The following is an 18,127-nucleotide window of genomic DNA, read 5'->3' on the forward strand; positions in this document are numbered from 1 at the left end:
CCAATCTTTTCATAGGGTAAAAGTTCGGGACAGGCTGGTGCAGCACAACATTACCTAAAGACAATTCATTTTCTCACAGATCTACTGCAAGTGTCTCATGATTCAACAGAGATTGCCCCAAAGCAATGAAGATCAAAATATAAGGAAGGGAAAGACTGAGATTTAGCTTTCAATATGTCTCCTGCTAATATAGAAGAATGAGTTCCCATTGCAATATTTGTCATAATATCTATTATGATCTGAAAGTTGTATGGCAAAAGATTTGTTATACAAGATTTGTATGGTCAGAGTTAGTACATACAAATGTTAATATGAGACACTTTATCTGATATTGCTAGCATCTGGACCAGATGAAGGGTCTGGCAGATCAAAACTTCAGAGAAGCACAGCTTTTGTTTGATCATATATTACGTATAATGTAGCCAGCATACAGGGAAGAAAAGGACAAGAGTTAAGTGCGTAAGGGAGATCTGAATGTAAAGTTTTTCCTATTCAAAGTTCCTTTCTTCCTTCCCTCCCTCTTTTCTTCTTCCCTCTCTCCCTCATATACACACCTCTGCCATTTTTAAAAATAGTGACATGACTGTGGCTTGATGGATATCTTTCTTAGAGGGGAAAATAATTGAGTATTAATAAGAGAAATGGTTCCTTGCTACACCTAATCAGAATGCTTTCCCCAAACACGATTTCTCCCCTCACTTTTGGCTTTGCTTGTCATTGCGATATAGTATGTTTTGCTAATAAAACTTATCTGATACTGAATGTATCAGTTATCATATTAACCCAGAAAATGGGGTAGTTCTGTAATCGAGTTCAGCATATAACCAATGAATTAGAATTTTTTTAATCAGCTGCATATATTTTGATAAACCAAATGCATTTTCAATTCTAAGTAAATTTTTCAATAAATGAAAATATTTTCTGCAAAACATTATTAGTATTACTGCTGACCCCTACAATATATGGGCATCAGTTTAAGATTTGGGTTTTCTTTTCTTTTGTGTCTGATTTTGTTCCATTTATTGCCTTTCTTTTTAGAAATGGAGAACAACTACAACACTGAGTATTTTCCCCTGACTGTAAGCTTTTCCACATTTTTCTCTGATTCCTGTTTTATTTTTTTAAAACTAACCTGCATAATAATATTTTTCTTTCTACCTTGCAATGAAAGGAGGAAGAAGTGGAGGAGAAGGAGACATAACAGCCTTTTGATGTTGAAATTTTCATTCCTTCCAGCTTGTATTGCTTCAGGTTTCAATCTGTGTTTCTCCGCAGTCCTCTAGGAGCACTGCAGTAGGCCCACAAAAATCGCTAATGCTGATCCAACGTGAGATAATGCATCTCAGCAGGGATGACATAATGCCCTAAAAGAAGACGATGATGTAAGATAGCTACAAAATAAAATAAAATTACAGCCAATTTCCATTCCCTAGCCTTGAAGTGTAGATTAGAAGCAATCAACATGCAGTTGAAAATTTGATGTACAAAAGGTTTCAGAGCTTCGGCTTCAAATATTCCCATTATTTTTTTTAATGCTTTTTCAAGATTTAATATGCCTGTGCAATCATCTTGAAAAAGCTCTTTACCTTTCTTGGTTTAACTCTTGTGTATAATAATATAATGTATGAATAGTTTTTATATATGGTGTAGTGGCAAATAGAATAGAGGCAAAGATAGATAGATAGATAGATAGATAGATAGATAGATAGATAGATAGATAGATAGATAGATAGATAGATAGATAGATAGATAGATGGATAGATAATGATGATAGATAGATATAGATATAGATATAGATATAGATATAGATATAGATATAGATATAGATATAGATATAGATATAGATATAGATATAGATATAGATATAGATATAGATATAGATATAGATATAGATATAGATATAGATATAGATATAGATATAGATATATAGATATAGATATATGAAACTGTTGATGTGTCAGGATTGCTCTGGGTGAGTGTGCCCTCCCTGTTTGAGACTCTTGATTGTATAAAGATCGACAGAGAGTAGTGTTGAGTGCAATGTGCTTTCTGTGCATGTTCAGAGGCACCCTTGTTAATTATCATTTCACATCTGTCAAAGCAGAAACTAGGAAGTGAAATATAGTGAATTAAATGCTTAATTTTCTTCCTATAAATCTTGGGTTACCCCTATTTAACCAACTAAAACCCAGTCTGAGTAACCAATTTCTGGTCTAGAAAATTATGGTCATCAACCGTAATTTAACTAACCACAAATAAGCATGTTGTGCAAAGCAGCCAATATGTTGTATAGGAATAATAAAGAAAGCTGAAATGATAAGTAATGGCTTTGAATACCCCACTCTGCACATCCATCTAGGAATAAGCCATACAGCTCAGCATCATTCTGGGCTTGCAAGCAGTTGAAATGACTATCATTCATTATGCTAATCATAGTTTGTTGACTAAACCATAGTAGGAAGTTCCTATATCCTCAAGAACCATCAACCATAGTTTACAGCACATAGTGGTTGATTTCACAAAACATATTAAGTCAAAAATTAAGTCACATATTAGCATATGTGAATGGTGGAATAAATATATGAAGATAACTTTAAGGACATTAAATCATGGACTGCATTGTTATTCCTGAGAAAAGTATCAATTAATTATCACTTCTACCCTGTCTGATAGCCAGGGCTAACTAATCAGATAAAACTCTACCATTGAGAGGAAGGTACCCAAAAAAGCTGAAGAAAGCCATACATGTCCATTGGCTGCTGAATGCTAATTGATTGACATGGCAAGGGGAAGGGGAAAGAGAAGGAGAATGGAATGGAAGGAAGGGGTGCAGAGGAGAGCATAGGGGACAGAAGGGGAAGGGACAGAAGAGAATGGAATGGAATAGAGTGGAGTGGGTAGAAGCAGGGACATGTGTGGTAGAGAAGCAAAATTCAAAATGGTGTCTATGACCACATGATCAAAGCTATACAGCTTATGGCTCCCCACCATTATTTATTTATTTATTTATATTTATTTATTTATTTTTATTTATTTAGTAGATTTATAGGCCGCCTAATCCCGGAGGACTCCGGATGGCTATCATCATCTTTAAGATTTTGATTGCCACTCCCATCTGCAGATTTCTGCATCTGAAGCCTCAAGAGCAATGTTTTGTTGCAGAACCACTTACCATTGTTTTTTACTACTATTCAACAATATTCATTATTGATAATTAGCAAATCTTATCATTATCAAGAAGATTGGTATTTTAATACATTTTTTTCAACTTATCTCTCTCCATCTCAGATTTGCAAAGAGGTGGGGGAAATATGCAAAAAATATTGACCTGCTTCAACTTGTGAGATAAATCTGTGTTTAAGAAGTTTTTTTTTAATGCATAGTTGTGATCCATTATACCAAAATACTTTCTTTGAAGTTTTGCAGCCTTAGGTTTTAATGTTGATTCACTAATTTACTTGGAAGGAATATTAAACAAGCTAAGGATAATTATTGCTACCAGTCTGGTTGCAAAGGATGTTCCTTTATGAAACATCTATATGCACATGATAGTACAAATTTCATCACTGGATGAGATCCAAATCCAAATCTCTCAAGATCAAGCAAGAGTAATTTTGTTCAATGTAATTGTTGTAGGTGGAACTGAGCCAAACTTTTTCATGAAACACTTTGCTATGAACATTCCTGAGATGTTTTATTTTGCTCCTCCTTATGCCCCCACCAACAGAAAGTTATTTTGCAGAATTTTACCTCAATGTTGTCCACCATTTTCATTTTATATTATTTGCTATTGCAGCCATATTTGTGTAGACTTCAAAATGTTGGTTGAGGAGTTCTGGAGTTGAAGTCTTCACATCTTAAAATTGCCAAATCCTGCCTTAGGAGGCTAGATTTGAAGCATTACTGAAGTACAAGCTAGTGATAATGCTACTATTCCTATGGCCTTTTTTGGAAGTGCAGATTTCAATGTATCTCTGTGTGTAAATTGGCTGAGAATTAAATGCTTTTCTGGATGTCAAACCCTTCCTTCATTTTGGCCCTAGTTGTGGTCAACAATTTTATAGGTAATGACCACAATTGAACCCAAAGTTTTATGTTGTTAAGTGAGATGGATTTTAGTCCATTTTACAACCTTTCTTGCAACAGTTGTTAAGTGAGTCACTGCAATTGTTTAATTAGTAGCACAATTGTTAAGTGAATCTGGCTACTCCATTGACTTTGCTGGTCAGAAGGTCACATAAGGTGATCACTTAACCCCAGGACACTGCAACTGTCATAAATATAAGTCAATTGCCAAGCATCCGAATATTGATTGTGTGACCATGAGAATGCTGCAATACTCATAAGTGAAATGGTCATAAGTCACTTTTTTAGTGCCATTGTAACCTCAAATGGTCAGTAAACGGACTGTTGTAAATTCAAGACTACCTGTATTTGGCTCCTGATTGATGTATTCTCCTGCCTCTTTTTCCAAGCCCACCAATTGTTTCCCATCTATGGCCATGTCTTCTGAAGACCAATAGAAAAAAAGACAAAAGTTTTACAGTTCTTATTGTCATTTTAGCATAGAAAGTGAAATTTGGCAGAATGGCTGTCAACTTCACTCATTTAAAAGGGAAAATAAAGGAAGAGATGCACTCCAGTGCTCCTCAGATGAAACTACTACACAAATGGTTATCCATCATCTTCTTAAAAACCTCCAGTGTTGGAGCATTTCTGGAGGCAAGTTGTTCCACTGATTAATTGTTCTATCAGGAAATTTCTCCTTAGTTCTAGGTTGCTTCTCTCCTTGATTAGTTTCCACCCATTGCTTCTTGCCCTACCTTCAAGTGCCTTGGAGAATAGTTTGACTCCCTCTTCTTTGTGGCAGCTCCTGACATAGTGGAACATTGCTATCATGTCTCCCCTAGTCCTTCTTTTCATTTAACTGGACATACCCAGTTCCTGCAACCGTTCTTCATATGTTTTAGCCTCCAGTCCCCTAATCATCTTTGTTGCTCTTCTCTGGACTCTTTCTAGAGTCTCCACATCTTTTCTACATTGTGGTGACCAAAACTGAATGCAGTATTCCAAGTGTGGCCTTACTAAGGCATTATAAAGTGGTATTAAAGCAGAATTGAATTTGGATTGGATTTGGATTTTATTCAACTTGTATACCGCCCTATTCCCGAGGGACTCAGGGCGGCTCACAAACGGCAAGGGAAGGGAACAATACATAAAAAAGAAAACAAAAACAGACAACAATACAGAGCCAGTTTAAAAGGTCTCAACAAGCACACCAATTCTAGTGGGGATGGAACTCAGCAGCTCCCGGCCTGCTGGAACAGCCAGATCTTAACGGCTTTACGGAAAGCCTGAAGGGTGGTGAGGGTCTGGATCTCCACAGGGAGATTGTTCCAGAGGGCCGGAGCAGCCACAGAGAAGACCCTCCTCCGGGTGGGCGCCAGTCGACATTGGCTGGTAGATAGAATTCAGAGGAGGCCTAGTATGTGGGATCTAATAGGTCTTTGGGAGGTGATTGGCAGGAGGCGGTCTCTCAAGTACCCAGGTCCAATACCATGTAGGGCTTTATAAGTGACGACTAGCACCTTGAAGTGTATCCAGAGACCAATAGGCAGCCAGTGCAGCTCGCAGAGGATAGGTGTAACGTGGGTGTACCGAGGTGCACCCACAATCGCTCACGCGGCTGCATTCTGGACAAGCTGAAGTCTCCGAACACTCTTCAAGGGCTGCCCCTTGAAACCTAACAGTCACCATCTTATCAGTCCACTACTGAACCCAACTGTGGTCCACATTCCAGAAGTCTAGCTGAAAATGGTTGATGAAAGCAGAGAGAGGAGAATGAGAGACAACCCCACCAGGACACTTTCCTCAGCCTGCCCTTGGCAGCTGAGAAGGTGATCTTTGCCCGAATTATCTTGTTCTGCATTGAGAGTATCTTTTCCACTGGTGCAAGCAGGGCAATCGAATCTGCCTGTTGCATTTCACTCTGTGTTACTCCAATGGATTGCCCTGCTTGCACCAGTGGAAAAGATACTCTCAATGCAGAACAAGATAATTCGGGCAAAGATAACCTTCTCAGCTGCCAAGGGCAGGCTGAGGAAAGTGTTGCCTCCAAGATGATTTGTTCTCATCCTGGGCAAGTGGGAAGTACAGATCAACTTTAGCATTAAAAGGAAAAGGAAAAGTGGGGGAAACTGTACTATTGCTATTAAAAATAATGGATCTGATGGGGAATTTCTCCCCGTAGAGCAGGAGTGTCAAACTCAAGGCCCAGGGGCCAGATCTGGCCCATGTTGTTTAGATCTGGCCTGCGGGGCCGCCCTGGAAACAGCGAAGAACCAGCCCATTGTTTCTCTGCCAATGAAAATAAAGCTTGGGAGGGCTGCACTCTGCCCGCCCAGGCTCCTTTTCAGCTGCGAGGGCATCCTGGAGACCTCTTCCACTGAAAACGGAGCCAATGGAAATGGAGAAAACACTTGCGGACTCTGTTTTCACTGTCAGAGGGCTGCAGGAGGCCATCATGGCTGAAAACGGAGCCTTGACAAATGACATTGAGCTGGCCACGCCCAAGCACACTCCCCTGGCCCCCCAGATCAAACACAATCCTGATGCAGCCCTCAATAAAATCAAGTTTGTCACCACTGCCTTTGAGAAATGTGGTATCAGTGAACATAAGAATTTAAGATAAGCCCTTCTGGATTCAGCCTTTAGCTCATCTAGTACAGCACGCTATGTGCTTTGGGAAGTTTACAAGTCTGGAGGGCAATAGTCTCCTTCCATTTAATTCTCCTCTTTGCAGAATTAAACCATTGCCTCTGGTTCCAAGTCATCAATATTAGAAACCATTGATATCCTGACCCTCCAAGTCCATTCCTCATTTAAAATGCCCAGGTTGGCAGCCATTACCACAATGGCTGGCAGTGAATTCCACCATTTAAGTCAGCACTATTTAAAAGTATTTCCTCTGGTCAATATTGAGCCTCTCTGCATTAGGTTCAATAGATGACCTCAGTTCCTAATATTGTGAGAGAAGGATAAAATTGCTTTCTACCCACATTATCAATGCCCTGCAAGATAATCATCTATGTTCTTTTTATACCTCTTGCATATATTTTCTTAGCCTCCTTGTTCTAAGCCGAACGGCTGCAAATTACTTCTTATTTTACTTGCTTTTTTCATGTTTTCAGACTCTATAACCATGATGGCAAACCTATGGTATGGGTACCACAGGTGGTACGCAGAGCCCTCTCTGTGGGCACGCCAGCAGTTGTGGGCATGGCAGCCGTCATCCCAGCCCAGCTCCACTGCACCTGTGCATGTGCTTCCCGCTGGCCATCTGGTCTTTGGGTCTCTGCAGCACATGTGTGGGGGACACTCAAATTGCATTTTGGGGGCTTGCACAGCATTTCCGTACCCCATTTTGGCTTCCAGATTGGTGCAGGAGGCATTCCAGGCCCAAAATGGGGCACGCGGGGGGGGGGGTCGTGCACATGGCCAGGGCACACATGGGGAGTGTCGCATATGTATGCACGGGGGGGCACATGGGGAGGCGTGCACATTGCATTGTGGATGCGGGCAAGTGGGCGTGCTGTCGTGCACCCACTTTTGGCACATGACAACAAAAATGTTAACCATCACTGCTCTATAACATACTGTTTAAAATGCTGTGATCAGAACCGAACCCAGTTCTTCAAGCATAAATCTGTATAAGGGAATTATTGGCAGTTCTATTTTCCAATTTCTTCCTCTTCCTGCCTTTTTAACAGCAGGTGCACCAAGGTTGACATTTTCAACAAATAGTCTTCCAAATTCCTTTTCCTCCTCAGCTACTGCCAGCTCATGTATCATTAATATATAAGTAAAGTTTGGATTGTGCATACAGAGGTAGAATTTTTACTCCTGTTTCTACTAAGCTGGACTCTGCGCTCCCGCTGTTCACTTCCATTTCTCTACCAACTAATAATGCAAAGAATTTCAAGAAGCCATTTGCTGACAGCTTTATATCTTTACAGTACTATTTTAAATGTCCTAAGCCTAAATGTTTTCAGTACAGATTTTCATTAGAAATTTCTTTTCTTTACCTCTTCCTTTGTATCTGCTGAAAGTCCCTTAAAAGTCTTGCTTCTTTCATTGCAAAAAGAAAAGTAGGGGGAGTGAATATTCTTTGCAATGGAAACCATACTGGTTTGTTTACCACCTTTTCAGTCTTGGGTTTGGAAATCTTAATCCCATTGCTCTTGAATTTTGCCACTGATCATTTGTCTCCAATGCAGAAGATAGATATATAGGCTGGATATCGGTATAAAAGCAATTCTCAGATTAAGAAGGATTCTGCATGACATCAGCCTGCCTGTGGCAGTGAAGAACTTCTGTGTGATTTATGAAGGGTCACTACACATGCTACGCTGATGCAAGGTCCATGCAATGCTTGTTTTGCATTTCATCAGAAATCTATCGAGTCGTAGGAAAGTCATTAGGCCAAAGTCATAAGGATATGTCCTATGAAGGATTATTTTTTGAAATGGCCTGTTAATGAGATCAGCAACATAGTTCTCCCTCCCTCACTTTTGAGACCTGCCAGATATCTTGGTAAATATTCACCTGAAGTAACACCAGGAGATTAATGTTAACTATAACCGTTTATTAACGTAACTGACAATGAACGAACAACGAACTTAACTGACAGCCTTTTATATGCTAACTGTCAAACTATTAACCAATAGGAAGTCTGCCTGGCTTCCACGAGCCTGCATCCGCACCGGAGCCAACAAATTACTTTTGCCACTTGATTGGCACCTCTTTCTCATGACCTCAGGACGTAGCAAATCTCTTCTTTTTGTCTTGAAGGATCCCCTCCCAACTCTTTTGCATCCCCTATTTGTGAATCCAGATCTGATCTTCATACATCCATTTGTGGCACATGGTGCTTTTTCAAGGCAAGTATAATGAACAAGCAAAAAGTCTAAATAATTTATATTATGTATTTTCTAGCTTCCCTTACCAATCTAAAACCATTAGAAATTCTGTTTATATAAAGAGCAAATAAAGAGTACAGTCACCATGTGCTTTACTGCTCAATATATTCCTGTAACAGGAAACAGGAAACTCTACTCAGAACAAAACAGCATAGAGTATATACCATAGATCCAAACTTATAAATGCTGCCACCTGCTGGCTGAATACATATTACTGTTGGTGTTGCATAGAATTTCAACAATAAATTCCATCAAAAACTGTTGAGCTATAAAGACTTCACAGACCTGTCTTCAAGAACTTGTGAACTAGAAGAATAGGAAGAATGCTTGAACCTTCAGAAATGGGCAAGATCCTTCCTAAATTTGTGGTTTCAGTATGCTCTGAGTTTGCAATTCCTTTGATGATGCAGGCTGGACATTCTGGGAGTTGCAATTTGAACACATGGGGGCAGGAGATGGATTAGAATTTAACCAAAGTTTGATTATTCATTATTAAGCAAATCTTTATGCAGTAATTAAAAAAGATAAAACATTTTCTAATCCAGTCTGGCGTCGGTATCCCTTCAATTTACTTGACAGTGTGACAGAATTGGTTTGTCTTTACATTCTTCTGGGATATTTTTCAAGTTCCCAATTTTGCAATTTAGGAAACCTCAGGTTTTGTCCAGGCAGTCTCCAAGAATCAGACACAGCCGAATGGAAGAAAAAATATTGCTATTCTATTTACAATTAATTATTATACCTAGTAAATATTTTCCATACACACTCAACAAATGAATAAAGGGTAAGCTGGGCCCCAGTGAAAAGTCTCATCACGAATGAAGCAAAATGAAAATCGCCATGATATAAAAAAGATATTGAGACTCTAGAAAGAGTGCAGAGAAGAGCAACAAAGATGATTAGGGGACTTGAGGATAAAACATATGAAGAACGGTTGCAGGAACTAGATATGTCTAGTTTAATGAAAAGAAGGACTAGGGGGTGACATGATAGCAGTGTTCCAATATCTCAGGGGGTTTTACAAAGAAGAAGAGTCAAGCTATTCTCCAAAGCACCTGAGGATAGGACAAGAAGCAATGCATGGAAACTAATCAAGGAGAGAAGCAGCTTAGAATTAAGGAGAGATTTCCTGACAGTTAGATTAATCAGTGGAACAATTTGCCCCCAGAAATTGTGAATGCTCCATCACTTGAAGTTTTTAAGAATATGTTGGATAACCATTTGTCTGAAGTGGTGTAGGGTTTCCTGCCTAAGCAGGGGATAGGACTAGAAGACTTCCAAGGTCCCTTCCAACTCTATTTTATTCTATTCTATTCTAAAGTCTCATCCCCATATCACCTGCTTTGATTGGGCCTCCTCTTCAATATTTGTGTATGCAATTCAAACATTTGTCACATGTATTGTAATCCTCTTTGTATGCAGTTTATGTGCTGAAAGACCACTGGATTCCCGTTGCAAAGTACCTATCATGTAGACTTTTGTATATGGAATAAAACTGTATGTCCCTACCCCCATCCCAATTCATTGATTGATTGCACAAGTCAAACAACTGCATGGGGATATCTTGGATCCATCAATCAAGTCTCTCATTGATGTCAGGTGAAAATCCCAGCCTCCCAGAGCAACAGGGAGGGCAAAACAGAATATACTAGCTTGCTCAGGCTTCTGACAGTCTACAGTAAATACTTCAGAGGTTGAAAGGGTTAGGGTTGAAAGAATAACTGTTTTGACATATGAAGTTTAAAAAAAAATCTCTTTCCACTATTGTTGAATCCCACAAAATGCACTTATGCATGTGCACACTTGCTGACTTTGCACAATACTCTAGACTAAACCTAAAATGCAGTTAGAATGGTTCAAATGTTGAATATTACGAGAATTAAATTCTCACATAGACACATAAAAGGGATTACTTGTTTGAGCAAAACATGGTATGTATGTAAACCCAGCTATTGTGTTTTCTTAAACCAATTTTTAGGGATTAGCATGTGGTGAGAAACTTTACTACTATTTGCTATTAAATGCTCAGGTTTTTTAGGGATCAGTGCAGAAGACTACTGGGGTGGAGAGGAAAGTAAGTACAGAATTCTGTCTCATCCCCCTTTTGGAACCAAGATTCTTGTATTACAAATCCACTGTTTGAGTTTGGTTGAATCAGAGGTGGAACCGGTTCCCCGGTCGCCGCAATATCTTTTGGGGGCCTTTTTAAATGTTCTACTTATGTGCAGACCTATTTATTGGCAACTATAGTGAAGTTATATATAGTGAAGCGAGCGCCTGCACGCAAAATCATGCATGCAAAGAACCAGCAGTAATGCCAGCAGAAACACAACCCTGGGTTGAATCCCTGAATGGGGATGAGGATTGGGGGTATCCAACATTTTATTGTAACTTCAATCTTCTCATTACATATCCAAAGGTGTGCAAAGCATATTTTCCTTGTGTTCCTTCCTCCCACCAGGTTTTAGTGCCATTTAATACTGTGACTTTATTACAGTTCATTGACTGCAACTGAGATCTTGGCTGTGTGGAGGCAACATAAGATGAACTGACCCAGCTTTTTAAATGAACTCAGCCAAGTGAAGATATCGGTTTTCTCTCCTGACATTTTCAACTACTTAGATGCTTAATTATCTGTTACCAGAATGTCTCCCTGAAAGCACCAGCAATTTCACCCATTAGCAATTAGCCACTGAACTTAGTGCAATTCAATAAATATGTAAACACCCTTATCATCTGCATATGATCACAAGAAATGTTTGGGGTCACACTCACAAAGAATGGCTGTGATGCCATTTCCATATTTGGTACATTGATATCCTGCACATATTTTTAGGTAGCAATCCAGTTGGACTATTTAATAAATTTCTGCCCTGCCCATATTTCTGCTATCAATCTAATGGTGTATTTATTTATTTTCCTATTGTATTGTCAGCAAAATCTTTAAGAGATGGCCAGGGGAATGGAGAAATCAGTTTATTATGAATGATTGAATTTACAGTTTAGCTCGTTTCGCAATTTTGCCTTGAAAATCTAACTGGCCTTGATCTTATAAGCCCCACTGGTAATCAATTATTCTTGTTTCTTTCTTTCCTTTTGGGATGTGCTAAAGCTCCTCCCATAGGCTTTGATCAAAAACGCACAAAGTGCTATGGCTGAACATCTTGAAAGAACTATCTTTCAACAGCTAAAGCAAAATGGGATGTGGGGGAGGGAAATCATGCAGGGAAAACCTCTGTACAATGTTCAGAGTGAGTTTTTGCACTCTATTTTCTAGGCATCATAAAGGAGCAGCTTAGGACAGTGATGGTGAACCTTTTTGGTGCATGTGTGCTCGTCAGGGACATGCCCTAGAAGAGAAGCTGCCAAGTGGGCATGCACACGCCGGAAAATGAACTTCTGGTTTCCGGCATGTGCACCAGCCAGCTTGTGTTCCAGTTACTGTTCAGCGTGCATGCGCACAATGGAAACCGGAAAACCAGCTCTTCCCATTTCTGGCACTGCTGCACACGCAAAAAACAGGTGATTGTGCATGCATGCGTGCCAGAAACCTGGAAGAGGAACGGGTGATGACATGGGTGCCAACTGACATGGCTCCGTGTGCCACTTTGGGCATGCGTGCCCTAGGTTCGCCATCACAGGCTTAGAATCCTTTAGCAAGTTGTAAGCATACAGTGTTCCAGGTTGACTAAATTTTTCCTGGAAATCTTCATTGCCTGTATTTGTTTCATTACTGCACTTATTCATTTATTCCCTCACTTAACTCTGGCAGCCAAGCACCTGTTCAAGAGCATGGATAGCTTTCTCTATCGAGAAAAGGGGCTCCATTGAGATCTTTTGTTTCAGGTCTTATCAGGTGCAAGGAACAAAAGAATGACATGTGGAATAACTGCAGAGTAGTTTCTTTATTGTTGCTCCTCCATAGACAGGAATCTTGCCAGACTAAAAGACACAACTGCATAGCTACCAGATATACCTTGTAAAAGGTTAGGAGGGTCCACACTGGTTCTCTTCCTGCACACAGATAGTCCTCGACTTACCACCACAATTGAGCCCAGAATTTATGTTGCTAGGTGGGAAATCTGTTAAGAGAGTTTTGTCTCATGTTATCACTTTTCTTGCCACACTTGTTAAGTGAATCACTGCAGTTGTTAAATTAGTAACATGGTTGTTAAATGAATTTGGTTTCCCCATTGACTTTGCTCATCAGAAGGTCAAAAAAGATGGTCACATGACCTTGGGACACCGCAATTGGCAATCATCATAAATATGAACTAGTTGTCAATCATCTGAATGTAAATCATGTGACCATGGGGATGATGCAATGGTCATAAGTGTGAAAAATGCTCATGAGACACTTTTTTTCAGTGCTGTTGTAACTTGGAACCAATGGTGGTATTCTGCCGATTCTTACCGGTTTGGGTGAACTGGTAGCAGCGGCTGCTGGTGGCTCTGCCCACTGACCCCGACATATTGCACAACCCGAGCATGCACAGAAGACAGTGCGCATGCACAGAAGATGGAGCGTGCAAGTGTAGAGAGTGCATGTGAGAGAGCGCACACATTTTCAAACCAGTAGCAAAGGTAAGTGAATCCCACTATTGCAAGGACATGCAGAGAGTTTGAGGACAAAGGCGTGACACATGGGGGGGGTTAGGACGTGAAAATGGGGTGTGCAGAGGGTTTGGGAGGCCTGTAGAGTGTTCCTAGGGGCTGGGGAGGGCAAAAACGAGCAAACAATGGCCCATTTTTTGCAAAAACAGGGCAATTTTTTGAAAAAAAACAGGGCATGCAGAAAGTTTGGAAGGCTTGCAGAGTGCTCCTGGGGGCTTGGGAGGGCAAAAACATCCCCACTTTGCCCTCCCCAGCCCCCAGGAACACTTTCCAGGCCTCCCAAAACCTCTGCACATCCATTTTTGCAAAAAAAACCAAGATGCACGGGACAGGGTTTCGGGAGACCAAAAATGCTGTCTTCAGTGTATAAGATGCACCCAGATTTTCACCCTCTTTGGGGGAGGGTGGTGTGTCTTATACTCCGAAAAATACGGTAGTTAGAACTATAACTACAACTGCTGCGAACTAACACCATCCATAAGCCAAATTTGGTGTATTTGTTTTGGGGAAAATTCTGATGCAGTTACATCACTTCTATAATTCCTTTGTGGAAAAGGAGGGACTTGAGATTATCTACAAGTGCTTCGGACAGATGGTCCTTGTAAGGATGCTAAAAGACAGCAGTCTTTGATACATTCAGAGCAGAGGTGGTATTCAGCAGGTCCTGACCATTTCTGGAGAACCGGTAGCGGAAAGTTTGAGTAGTTCGAAGAACTGGTAATTACCACCTCTGACTGACCCCACCCACCCGAGTCCCAGCTGATCGGCAGGAAATGGTGATTTTGCTGTATCCTTTCCCTGGAGTGGGGAGGGAATGGAGATTTTGTATTTATATTTGTATTTGTATTTATTTGTCTTGTATGCCGCCCACACCCAAAGGACTCCGGGCGGCTCACAATAGACAAGGGAAGGGGAAAACTGGACAAAGACAACACTTTAAAAACAAAAACCGCAACATTCACAATTTCCGTGGGACTGGAAGTTTCACACGCCCCCTGGCCTGCTGGAGCAGCCAGGACTTGGTGGCTTTGCAGAAGGCTGGGAGGGTAGTAAGGGTCCGGATCTCGACGGGGAGATCATTCCAGAGAAGGCTCTCCCCCGGGGGGTCGCCAGCCGACATTGGCTGGCGGATGGAATCTGGAAGAGACCTAACCTGTGAGATCTAATCGGTCTATGGGAGGTAATCGGCAGGAGGCGGTCTCTCAGGTACAGTACCCAGTATACTGTATATATACTGTACTGTACTGTACAGTATACAGTATCCTTTCCCTGCCACGCCCACCAAACCATGCCATGTGCACCAAGCCACGCCCACAGAACCGATAGTAAAAAAAAATTGAATCCCACCACTGATTCAGAGCTCTTAAAGATAACATTATAACCATATTGCTCAAAACATGGTCTGCACCTTCAAAAGGACAATGGGGTTGCATACAGATAGTTCTCGACCTACAACAGTCCATTTAATGACTGTTCAAAGTTACAACAGCATTGAATAAAATGACTTATGAGCATTTTCACACATATGAGTCTGGCAGCATACCCATGGTCATGGGATCAAAAGTCAGATGCTTGGCAACTGACTCATATTTATGACGGTTGCAGTGTCCAGGGGTCATATGATCACCTTTTGCAAACTTCCGACAAGCAAAGGCAATGGAGAAGTCTGATTCACTTTACGACCGTGTTACTAATTTAACAACTGTCGTTATTCACTTAATAACTACCGCAAGAAATGTTGTAAAGTAGAGCAAAATTCACTTAACAAATGTTTACTTTCGGGTTCAATTATGGAGGTAAGTCGAAGAATACTTGTACTTTTTTTCCTAATCATTTTCAGAAATTGCTTACTAACAGCTATTTAATTATTAGGAACCTTTGCATCAACAAGTCTGAAATCTTAGCTAAGTAAGTTTTAAATGCAAATTTAAGGATTTTTTAAAATAAATTAACAGCAAAAGTAATTAGATCTCTGATTTTGGAAAGTTAGAAACTAAGTATTTTCGTTTTTATCTTTTATACTATTTAAAAACTGAATAGTGATATTTAATAAAATTATTACTCAAAAAGATTTTTTTTTAAAGGAAACATTCTTCAGACAGAAGAATCTTGAAGTAAAATAAATTGCAAATTGCAGTTTTTTTGCTTACAGTATTTTTTTAAATAAGCAGCAAGCTTAAGCATAGTATTTTAAAAGCCATTTTATTGCCTTGTATAGTTTGGCCCTCAAGCCATTGGTTTTCCCACATCCTATATTACAATTGCAATCATTAAAATTTTATATAGATGAAGTATTTTTATCCATCCTGAATCTACTGCAGATCAATTGTATTGATAAATCAATCAACTCCGTGATTATGAGTATATATAAAAGAAAATCACCAGAGCTTTTGTTTTGTTTGTTTTCATTTTTAATTTATGTAATCAATTTTAAATCAAGTGGTTCTTCGGCCTAACTGTATTTTCTTGTCATGCAGCTTGTTTGTACTGTCACAAAATCTCTATAATCATTTTCTCAGAAATGGGGCTTTTTCAGATTTTTTTTTGAACTGAGAAAATATTCTACTCTTGGAAACTTTTCTATGAAACCTCATGCCCCAGTTCTACAATTGCTTCCTTGTTAACAAAACAGATGCCTTTGTTATTTAGTGTCTCCCCCTCCACCACTACCACACACAGAGAAGCAAACTTGTGACCATGATTAAGGCCAAAAGGAAGGGGGGGGAGACCATCTTAATTGTTTATACTAGGGATTGTAAAAAAAAAAGGGAGCCAGTCACAATCCCTTGGAGTCAAAATGCTGAGAAGTATCAGCTGGAGAGTTCAAACCAGGAAAGATGGTAGATCATATTAAATTGTTTGCAGCTCTGAGTATGATGTACTCTGAGATACCTTAGCATACTATGTTTGCACATGTAAAGCAGGCCTACGCATGTCTGGAACCTGCATTATGCTTAATGTTGTCTTAGATTTAATCCACTTGCTGCCAGACACCAGAGGGTATGTTTCAAAGCACAGTGTGTGCTGTCATATCGCCAACACATAATTTATATCTGTATAATTGTTACATGCACTTAATTGCAATGCATAAATGGAGAAAGGAGGAGGGGAGAAGGGAATGTTGCAACTTCACTGGTGCTTATAAGTAGAGTTACTGTCTTTTAAGGGGACAAATTATGGTGAAACCATCCAATTATTATGTAAAGGTAAAGGTTCCCTCGTACATATGTGCTAGCCATTCCCGACTCTTCTTCGCCTTCCGAAGGTGCACAGAATGCTGCTACCTTCCCACCCTAATTTTTTATTTGCCTTTTTTTAACGTGCTTTCAAACTGCTAGGTTGGCAGAAGCTGCGACAAGTAACAGGAGCTCACTCCGTTACGCGGCACTAGGGATTCTAACCGCCGAACTGCCGACTTTCTGATCGACAAGCTCAGCATCTTAGCCACTGAGCCACCGTGTCCCTCAATTATTATGACAGTGAGACAAAACACATAGGGCCCTGAGCATCTCATTGGAAACACATGGAAGTCTTCTTAGGCCATTTTAATTGTTTTGCATAGAGGTTTTCCTTAACTTACAACAGGTCCTTTAGTGATCGTTCGTAGTTACAACAGCACTCAAAAAAGTGACGTACAACCATTTGTTTACACTTGTGACCATTACAACATGGTCACGTGATCTAAATTCAAACGCTTGGGAACTGACTCACATTTATGACCATTGCAGTGTCTGGGAGTCATGTGATACTCTTTTGCAACCTCTGACCAGCTGTCAATGGAGAAGCCAGATTCACTGAACAACCGTGTTCCTCAATTAACAACTGTGGCAATTGACTTAATAACTTGACTTAATAATTGCGGCAAGAATACCTCCCAGTGCCCAATAAGATCTCACAGGGTGGGCCTTCTCCGGGTGCCGTCAACTACACAATGTCGTCTGGCGGCTCTTCGGGGGAGAGCCTTCTCTGTAGCTGCCCCGTCCCTATGGAACGATCTACCCCCTGAGATCCGGACCCTCCCCACTCTCTTGGCCTTCCGAAAGTCTGTTAAGAGCTGGTTGTTCCGGCAGGCCTGGGGCTGCTGATCTTTGATTGAGCTTCAGCCCCATTAAGATCGAGTGCGTGTTGTGTCTTTTTTAATTTGCTTTATCTTGTATCTTAAATTCTTTTAATTTTTTTAAAACTGTTTTTATGTAAGCCGCCCGGAGTCCTTCGGGATTGGGCGGCATATAAATCCATTGAAATTGAAATTGAAGAAAGATCATAAAACGGGGCAAAATTCACTTAACACATGTCTCATTTAGCAACCAAAAAATCGGGGGCTCAATTGTGGCTGTAAGTCGATGACTACCTGTATTTAGTGAAAAATTAAAAAGAAAGGTTCCTCCCAGAGGTGCAATTCAGACGGCTCTGTCCGGTTTGGGTGAACTGTTAGCGATAGTGGCGGTAGGCTCTGCCCAGCTGCCCGGATGTCATCACTTCCTGTTTTTGATGCTCTGCACATGTGCAGAAGGTCCTGTGCACTCACGGAGATG

The sequence above is a fragment of the Thamnophis sirtalis genome, unplaced genomic scaffold, assembly GCF_051295495.1.
Source record: "Thamnophis sirtalis isolate CommonGarterSnake01/CBP01778 unplaced genomic scaffold, rThaSir2_p1.2 scaffold_5, whole genome shotgun sequence".
Classification (NCBI taxonomy): Eukaryota; Metazoa; Chordata; class Lepidosauria; order Squamata; family Natricidae; genus Thamnophis; species Thamnophis sirtalis.